The 10,484-nt window shown below is 42.8% G+C and overlaps 1 non-coding gene across 1 annotated transcript; it reads left to right on the top strand.

The window, feature by feature from the left end:
• The first annotated feature begins 1,244 nt into the window (after window positions 1-1,244).
• LOC129674182 (small nucleolar RNA SNORA17) lies at window positions 1,245-1,375 on the top strand. The gene has a single exon (XR_008719779.1). It is a non-coding gene; the product is annotated as a small nucleolar RNA SNORA17 (small nucleolar RNA).
• The last annotated feature ends 9,109 nt before the right edge of the window (window positions 1,376-10,484 follow it).

Genomic DNA, 10,484 nt, shown 5'->3' with positions numbered 1-10,484 from the left:
AGTATTTATATGCCAAATACAAGGGCACTCGAATTCATAGAAAAACACTACGACAGCTAAAAAGCAGTGTTGATCCTCACACAGTAATAATGGCAGACCTCATTACTCCACTGTCACTAATAGACAGGTCATCAAGACAAAAATTAAACAAGAAACACTGGAGTTAAATAGTGTAAAATACAAAATGGACTTAGTAGATATGTATAGATCATTTCATCCAAACACAAAAGGACACATCTTCTCATCAGCTTATGGAACTTTCTCCAAATTTGACTACATATTTGGACACAAAGGAAGTCTCAACAGATACAAGAAAACTCAGATAGCACCCTGCATCCTACCTAAGTACCATGAATTAAAACAGGATATCAACAGCAACACATTTACAAACTCATGGACACTAAAAATCTCACTACTGAATTTTTAAAAATGGTTAAAAGAGAAATTAATGTGAAATTAAAATGTATTTACTTGCTTGACTTGTCATGGTTTATTCATCTTGGTACAGATGAATAAACAGAATTCATATATTTTTCAAGAAGAAAAAATTTAAACTCTTTAGAATTTCCAGAAGGAGGTGGTGTATCCCAGCATGTGGGAGACAGAGGCGGGAAGCCAATACAAGGCCAGCCCGGTCTACATAGTGAGTTCAAGGACAACCAAGGCCACACAGAGAAGCCATGTCTCAGAAACAAACAAACAAGAACAAGAATAAAAAAAAAAAAAAAAAAAAAAAAAAACTTTTTAGAATTGAATGAAAATGAAAACACAACACACTCAAACTTATGAGGCACAAAAAAATGGTTCTAGGAGGCAAGTTCAAGTTTTATGTAGTACTAAAGGCCTACATTTAAAAAAAAAAATCTTATGTAATCAACCTAACAGCACACCTGAAAGCTCTAGGACTAAAGGAATAAATAACACACAAAAATAGTAGAAGACAAGAAATAGTCAAACTCAAGACTGAAATCAATAAAATCAAAACAAAAATATTAAAAAGAATCAATGAAGCAAGGGTTGGTTCTCAGAGAAAAATCAATAAAATTTATAAACCATCAGCTAAATCAACTAAAAGGCATGGGGAAAAGATTCAAATTAATAACATTAGAGATGAAAAGGCAGACACCATAGACACACTAAGAAAATGCAGAGAATTAGTCATAAGGACATACTATATACACACACACACACGTGTGTGTGTGTGTGTGTGTGTGTGTGTGTGTGTGTGTGTGTGTGTATTCCACCCTACCCCTAGAGGTGTTGCACATGCGGCTGCTGTGTCTCCTGGGCATCAGTAGGTGGCAGAGAGGAGAGAGGCTACGTCTACACTCAGTGTTCTGACTGTGAATATCTGAATGAGTAGTAACCTAAGATACCCTGAAAAAAAGTGAGCCTGAGAAGACCACCAGTCTGGCACCAGGCAGGCCCAGTAGGGCTCCCTGGATGGGGAGCAAGCTGGAGACTAGAAGAAGCCTTCCTGGGACCCTGGGCAGGAGTGAGCTGGAGACAGACAACCCTAGCAAGGGGCGACTGGAGCATGGCAAGGAGAGAGCCCTAGACAACCACCAGACTGGTGCCATGGAGCCAACCCAGACATGAAGCAAGCCTGAGATGACCACCCTGGGGGGGGGGGGGGGGGGCTGGGGGGAGGACAGACTATACCCATGCCCAGCCCCGTAATGCAAGAGTGGGACATAGAACTTCGACAACACTCCTGAGACAACACTCACAGACCCTGGGTGCCACCAAAAAGAGCAGGTAAGTGGTAGAGAAATGGAAGGGAAAGAGAAACAGAAGGATGAAGGCACAATGAAGAGAGGCAGAACTGGAGACTTGAAGGTAGGGAGGAACAGCTTGATGTGAGTAGCCAATGATGCTACCTGGGACCATGGCGGGATTCTGGCCAGTGATGTCACCAGGATCTGTGACCCTGAAGCAGCAGAGGTCTGTTACCACCAAAAACCAGGTGGACGTCCCTTGTTTGGGCTTCTAGCCAGGGACATGTAAATGTTTGAGGGATGTGCAGAACTGGTCCTACCTCTCACCTCATTGGAGAGCTGATCCCACCCCTAGCCAACTGCAGTACTCAGGAGAGCAGGCTCTGAACATTGTGGGAGTTGCGGGTGAGCTGCTCCAAGGATATGAACATAGAAGAGCTAGCCCTACCCCTTAAAGATACCCTGCTACTCCTTTGCCATTTACCACCTGCAGCAGGCAAGGCCCTGATGGTGGGAGCAGGAGTGCTAGCCCTGCTCCTTGTCTGGAGAGCTGGCATGAAACAGGAGAGCTGATCCTACCCCTAGCCAGCCGCATTACAGCTACAGGCCCTGCACTTTGTCTGGACAACAGAGTAGAACAAAACCTGGTGGTGAGAGCATAGACAAGCTGGCCCCAAGGGCATGCGTATGGGAGAGCTGGCACAGCCACCTGTCTGCTGTGTGGTGGTATAGGCAAGAAAAAGATGCCACACTCTCTGGCCCCTTGCCACATATGGCAAGCAGAAGCCATATGGCCTCGAAGTCATCAGAGAGGGAGAACTGGCCCTGCCCCTCACCTGGGCAGCACAGTAGATCTGGCCACTGATGTGGGGGCTGCCGGTAAGCTGGCCCCAAAGACCTAAGTGTGGGAGAGCCAGCCCTGCCTCTTGTCTGTTGTGTGGTGTCATCGGCCAGGGAAAGATCTTCTCACCTCCTTTTTGCCTTCACCACTGGCAGGTGAGGTAGCCTCCTACAAGGTCATGGGAGCAAGAGAGCTGTACCTGCCCCTCACCTGCTGTAGCACAGTAGGACTGGTCTTGGATACGGGGGGGATACAGATGAGCCTGCCAGAAGGTGAGTGCAGGAGAGCCAGCCCTGCCTATTGTCTGCTGGGCAGTGGTGTAGACAAGGGACACATGCTGTCCTCCCCTCCTTCATGCCTCACCATCTCTAGCAGGCAGCAGAGCTGGCCCAGGGTCACAAGAGCCAGTAGAACTAGCCGTGTCCCTCATCAGCTGCAAAAAAATACTCAGGAGAGTGGCCCTGCTCCTCACCTGAGCAACAGGACAGAGCTAGCCCTGGTTGAGGAGGTTGCTGGTGATCTGACCTGGAGAGCATGTGAGCAGGAGGGCTGACGAGCTCAGACACTTCTCAGGCCCAAGTCCAGGGCTTTGAATTGGCCCACACCAACATCAACACATGGATGAACTGCAGGAGTGCTTGAAGGGACGGGTCCTACAGATCCAACACTAGAGGATCTCCATGACATAGAGCACAACAGGATGTCCTAGAGGAGTCCCAGTGAAAGTTCAATACTGATAGACAATAGAAACCAGAGACCTCGTAGCAGACCAGTGAGTCACGGTAATGAACATTTGCAAGGAAGTGTGGACACAGGCTATACTGTGGGGCACGCTGTGACATATTACAGCTTCCACAATGAGCTTTTTTTTTTGGGGGGGGAGAGATTGCAATGGTGGAGGGCAGGTACAAGGGGAGGAGGAGATGAGTGGGATTGGGGTGTATAAAGTGAAATTCACAAATTCTTTGTGATTTATATTTATATCTATTTATATATTCATAAACATTTATATATAAATATATTTTATATCTTTATATTCATACATAATATATGGGAACTTTATTTATATATTCTCTATGAATATATATGTTATATATATAATTACATATATATCTATCTACATATATATTCCACCAAACTGGAAAACCTAAAAGTGGGTAAATTTCTTGGTATATAACCTGCCAATTATAAATCAAAATCAGATAAGCAATTTAAACAGACCTATAACTCCTAACGAAGTAAAAAGCAGTTATTAAAAGTTTCCCAGTCTGAACCAGTCCACAGAAGACAATGCAGACAGTCCTGATGAGAACTGATAGGCTAGGGTCAGATGGAAGGGAAGGAGGACCTCCCCTATCAGTGTACTGATGGAGGCGTATGGGAGGAAAAGAAGGTGGAAAGATGGGATTGGGAAGGAATGGCAAAGAGGGCTCCAGCTTGGACACAAAGTGAATAAATTGTAATAAACAAAAAAATAAATAAAATTCATCTTAAAAATAATTTCCCAGTAAAAAAAAAAATCCCAGGAACAAACAAATTTAACACAAACACCTACCAGACCTTCAAAGAAGAATTAATGCCAATGTTCCTCAAATTATTCCATAAAATGGAAGCAGAAGAAACAATGTCTAGGTTTTCTTAGGAGGCTACAATTACCCTGATACCTAAACTACACAGAGACTCAGCAAAGAAAGAAAATTACAAACCCGTTTCTCTTATGAACATACATTCAAAAATTCTCAATAAAATACTTGCAAAGTGAATCCAAGAAAAAATCACTAAGATCATTCATCATGATCCAGTAGGCTTCATCTCAGAGACTAAGGGATGATTCAACATACATAAATCAATAGATGTAATTCACCACATAAACAGGCTTAAAGATAACAACCACTTGATCATCTCATTATATGGACAAAACGCCTGCGACAAAGATTCAACATCTCTTCATGATAAAAATCCTGACGAAATAGGAATACAAGAAACATATCTCAACATATTAATACCAATTTACAACAAACTCCACAGCCAAATTCAACCCAAACAGAGAAAAACTTAAAAGCATTTCCATGATAAGCAGGCCTAAAAGCAAGGCTGTCCACTCTTTCCATACCTAAAATTTATTAGTGCTTATAGTCTTAGCTAGAGCAATAAGACAACTGAAGGAGATCAAGGAGATACAAATAAAAAGAGAAGTCAAAAGTTCTTTGTAGCTGATGTGATTATATTCATAATAACCCTAGAAGCCCAACAGGAAACATTTACAGTTGATAAGTACTTTTACCACACTAGCAGGATAATGAAAATGAGGTACATTTGAGCACAGAATATTACACAGGTGTTTAAAATTCACAGGTAAATGAATGGAGCTATAACAAATCATCCTGCGTGAGGTAACCTTGACCCAAAAAGAAAAATCTGGTATCATTCATTTATATGTGTGTGCATGCATGCTAGTGTTTAAGCTTTCAATAAGCATGCCACAATCCATATAACCACAGAGCCTATGTGCAGATTAAGAGAATGGGTATGAGGAGGATTTCCCAAGGAAGGGAAAATAGTTATGGAGAGACAAGCGAGGGTGAAATGATTAAATGAAGAAGGGGAAGAAATATGGGAGTAAGGAGGGAGTGCATGGAAGGACAAGTAACGCTAAGGGCCTTTTGAGGGCCATATGAAAACTACTACAGCAGAAACTTCTTAAAATATGTGCATATGTGAAAGAAATCTAAATGAAATTACTGAATAACAGGAGAAGCACAGAGCCAACTAGTCCTTTCTCACCACCAAGTGAAGCTTCCAGTGCCAGGAATGGATTACATCTACTCAAGTTGCTGGCCAAGGGGGGCCCAATGGAAACCCCAAACAACTCAGGTTATGGCTGCTCTTCACAAACTGATGGCAAGGGCCTGTTGATGAAGATAACATGTACATAACTCACAGAACATGAAGCAGTAGAGTCAGGGAGTAAACAGAACCTCCCTCCCCTTGACCAGTGCTCATGGTACTGGAAGGTACTCTGTACAACAGCAGAGGAGAAAGCCAAACACCAACAGAGCCACAAACTCTTTGATCTACAATGGCGACATACCTGCATGAGACACTGGTACAATAGTGGCCTAAAAGGGGGAAAAGTAACCAACCACTATCTGATTGGAACTAGGCCCATTCCATGCGAAGGAACCCATGTCTGACACTGCTCAAGTAGCCAACAACCTACAACTATATAGGAGTGGACCTAGCATTCTAGCATACTATTGTTCTGCTAAATGGTCATAGCAATAAAATAACTCCTAAGGACATTCTGCTATACCCATAGATCAGTATCTCACTCTGCCATCATCAGAGAAGCCAGTGCAGGGTCCCACAAATACACAATGTGCAGAGAGTGAGAGATTCTGGAACACTAATCCAATAGAATATCTTCATAAAACCCTTCCCATGAGAAAAGCTGTAAGGAAAGCCCCAAGAAAACATCTTACAGCTGTAATAGGACTGAAACAGCGTATGACATCACAGAAACTACAGCAGCATACACAGGGCTTGCACAGCTTCCAAACAAATGGGGTCCCAAGAATTAGGAGGGGAACTAGACATAAGCCCCCAATCCTAACATGGAAGCTCTCTCCAACTGACAACTTCTCCTAAAGGAAAGATGGGTTTTCTCCATGTAGTCTAAAGGTTTACAACCAGGGGTAAGGCCAGACCCATGCCCAGCAGTAACAGGCCAACGCAAAGTAAACTTGATGGCACTTTTGGAGATGTTTTGTCCAATAATGCTTTGATTGGGCATTTTTCCACCTTAAAGGTTTTGTTTATACAGTATGGTTTCTAATTATGTGTTTCCATGGCTTTTATGTGAGTGTGTGTGTGTGTGTGTGTGTGTGTGTGTGTGTGTGTATTTCTCATGCTTTTTCTTTGGTTTTTTTTGTTGTTGTTGTTGTTGTTGTTTTAATTTGTTTTATTCTGGTTTGATTGCTTTTATTTGCCTTCTTGATTTCTAAAAAAGAGAAAAAGAAGCAGAGTTGGATGTTTGGAGATATGGGGAGAAACTGGAAGTAGATGAGAGAACAGAACCTATAATTAGAATGTATCATATGGGAAAATTATTTACAATTAAAAACTTTAAAACTTAACTAATTTTTAAAAATTTTACCACATGCTAGCACCTGGATGTCAAACTTTACAGCTTCCAAAACTTGTTAAATTGCTATCCCTTGTAAATCATTCAGTCTTATGTATATTCTTATAAACAGAATAAAATGGGATTGACTTCTAGTTTTTATAAATTAAGAATTAAATCCAGGCACAGTGGTGCATGCCTTTAATCCAGCACTCGAGGAGGCAGAGGCAGGCGATCTCTATGACTTTGAGGCCAACCTGATCTGCAAAGCAAGTCCAGAACAGCCAAGGCTACACAGAGAAACCCTGTCTCAAAGCAAAAACAAACAAACAAACAAAAAAAAAAAACAATAAAAAAGTAAAAAAAAAAATAATAAATTACAAATCAAAAGTTGAGAAATGATCAGTAACTTGCCTGAAGTGTACTTCTAACCCTGTGTTTGACTGGATCCACAGTTCTGCTCCCAACAACCCATCCAAATGGCTTTGGTTTTCCTTCAATGAGAAAAAGAATATTCAGAAAAAGCACAACCCCAGGTGAAATGACTGGACTCCTCCTTAGTCACGGAAGCTTGCTTTAGTCAAAAGTGGGAAGTGTTTAAAACAGGAAGACAATTACCCAACACTTACGGAGTAACGTTTTCATACCAGGCTCTTTCTACGCATTAAGCCTAACCCTCAGAGCCACCCCATGAAGCAGATAACTATGTCTGTTTCACAGATGGGGAAGGTGCTTGGAGGAGCTAAGGTCGCAGAGCTGGTAAAGAACCTAGACTTTGCACTCTGCCATCCTGCCCCACTGCTACCTCATTACCTCCCTCACAAGGCCTTTCTCTAAAGGGCTTCAAGACTCTCCTTTTTACAGTAATGGGGCCATCCCCCAGCAGTTTTATTTATACTATTTATTAGCCCAGCAAAGCTTTAGTTCAGGCACAATGTAAAAGTAAACTTTAACCCAAGCCCTGCCCTCATTTTCATAAATTCAGAATTTAGTGAGGTCCATGTTAATGGCTTTTACTGTATATGGAAAAGGTTTTAATAGTCACTTAGCTCTGCTCTAGCTCCATTAGCCAATCTAAAAAGCCACACAAAGGTGAAGGAAGGAAGAGCAGTGACCTCAAAACTATAATAGATAAGGAGTGCCTATAATTTGTACTTCAGCAAAAAGTCAGAATATAAAATTGTCAATCCATAACAACAAACTGAAGTCTACAAGTTTAAGTGTTCCATTCATCAATTAGAGAAAATTAACCTCATCAGATGTTCATATTAAGGATTATGCCCATAGTGAATCAGCAATCATAATTAAAAGTCCATCTCAAATCTCTTTTGTGTGCAGTGAGATGATTTAACACAGCCAGACGTCCTGATCCTTTCCATGGCAGTGGATAAATGTACACATCGTGTGATCAGTCCCGGCTGTTTAATGTGGCTGTCTCTGCTACTCTTGCTGCACTTGTTTCTAATGCAGACGCGTTTCCGTGTGGACCTGAGTGAAAAAGTACACACGTGGTGACATCCCTTCAGGCACACATCGGCAGCCCTGGCCCCACTGATCCTACAACTGGACCTAAGTCTTTGCCACACAAGCTGTCACAGTACCTCAAGTATTCAGAATTAATCATGCCTGCCTTTGGAGTGGGGCACTTTTAGAATTCAAAACCCCACAACTTTGTCAAGCTACAGCATGGTTTCACCCTTTCTTGAAATACCTTGCAAAGCGCCTCTCTGGAAACAAAAAACAAAAAACCAAAAAAAAAAAAAAAACAAAAACAAAAAAACAAAAACAAAAAACTGTCCTGGGACACAAGCAAAGCAATTCAGGTGAGGGCAGCTTCTTCTCTTTCAGGCCTGAGGCACTATGAGACAAAAGACAGTGAGGTCCTTTGAAGTCAGCCAGGACTCTCAATGGATCTTTGGCTTCCTGGTGTTAGTCATCTAGTACTTGGTCAGTTTCCTAAGGACCTCTGTGTAGCCAGTTTACTGCCCAGGAAATGAAGAGTGGATTAATCCTCCACAGCTACTTTATATATAAATTTTTCTACTGTGTAGTGTGCAGTATTCCAACCATCTGGGATTTCTGTAATGTGATACTCTCTTATCTTCTTTTGCCTGATTGCTTTATCGAACAGGCACACCAGAGGATTCAGTCTTCCAGTTTTATGTCCAACTCATTGGCCAGAGCATCATAACTATAACAGTCTGCTCAGTTCTCTTCCGTGGGTAAAGATGGTAGAGTCATCTTCAAAGTCGTGGCAAGGAGAAAACGCTGCTGCCAGTGAGACAGGGCAAACAACCTCGGGGCTCTGGGCACCCTTTCCAACACTCGAGCACGAGCTTGTTAACTAAACAGTTAAGCAATTGAGTCTTAGGTCAGAACACAGAAATTCCACTCAGAAGAATCTAATAAAATCAGAAATTCATACGAATAAAAGTGCTATCATGTTTGCTGTAGTGAAACTTAAGGGATAATACATAAAATGGACTAGATGGGAAAACTGAGTGCAGCCTTTGCTGCTTACAGAGGGTAAGCTACCCCCTTCTGGGGCGGAGTAAGAGTCAAGGCAGCCGAACTCAGGCTGCAAAATGTTTAAGAGTTCCTTCCTGTTTTTTACAAGGAGGCCAACAACACTGCAAAAATGAAAACTGAATAGACAGAAGGAATCACAGCAAGATTCTGCACGCAGTGAGAGCCCCTGGCATGGAGGAGTGAGAACACTTCACGCTGAGAGCCAGCGAAAGGGGAAAGAAAAGTTGCCCTCACATTCGCGGAATCCCAGAATCCGGTCAGTGAAAAGGTAGAAGAATGCTACTTCACCTAGAACGCAGAAGGCTGCAAAACAGCAGAAACAAGGCCTGCTTTGCACATTTGTCGACCTTTACAACTCTAGAAAAGCTGTGACTTGGCATCTACAAGACATCGTTTAGCTTAGTATTTTTGTATATACATGATGGGTCCTGTATCATTTAGTCTCCCCTGGAGGTTGGAGTCGCTGGAGGTTGCCTTCCATACTCCTTTGTCTCCCGGAACTCGGAGTTGTTTTGTTTTTTCCTAAATACGAGTGGTTTAAGCTTGTCTGGCATTCTGCATCACTCTGTTCTGGCTACCATTACACCACCTTCCCTGAGTCACAACGCAGCATAAAGTAAAATCCAGCCAGCCAAATAAATTGGAAGAGAGATTTATGCTCTAACAATGCGGCTCCGGACTTTCATCTGACAGTGACTAAACTTTCTCACTGGAAATACTTCTGGGGAAAGTTCCCACTGATGTGTTCCGCTCCCAGAGTTTCAGTGGCCGCCGCGCGGAAGTCCTAGAAACAGACTAGGCTCCTTCTGCTGAACAGACCTTCCTGAGTTAAAAGAACTTGAAACGCCCCAGGCCTTTCAACCGCCCCCAACGTTAAATCCTTTATCAGATTTTAAAGTTACTCCAAGCCTCGTTGTGGTTCCAAGCTCCTCTGTGCGGTTGTCTTCACAGCCTCTGCCTTCTCCTAACAGCTTTTGACGTCATTCAGGCTTTGCAAACTGTGTGCTACAGCCCTTGCTCAGGCTTCCCAGCTGCTACTAAAGTTATACTGCATTTGGTTAAGTGTGGAGGCTGGCACAGGAGAGGATCCATAACGGTGATTATCATGCAAATCAGCCTCCCGCAAGTCAGGCTCCTCCGCGGAGGCCTTGCGGCTTGGCTTCCCCCAGTGCTGCACCATTGTCCCCTGCATAAAGCTAACCGCTAGGCTGCTGACAGACACTGGTCTGCACCGAGACGGGTTCTCCTGACAGAGATTAGTGGGCAGCGATGA

The sequence above is a fragment of the Psammomys obesus genome, unplaced genomic scaffold (assembly GCF_907164565.1).
Source record: "Psammomys obesus unplaced genomic scaffold, mPsaObe1.curated_primary_1811, whole genome shotgun sequence".
NCBI lineage: Eukaryota > Metazoa > Chordata > Mammalia > Rodentia > Muridae > Psammomys > Psammomys obesus.
This window is presented reverse-complemented; position numbering and strand designations above follow the sequence as displayed.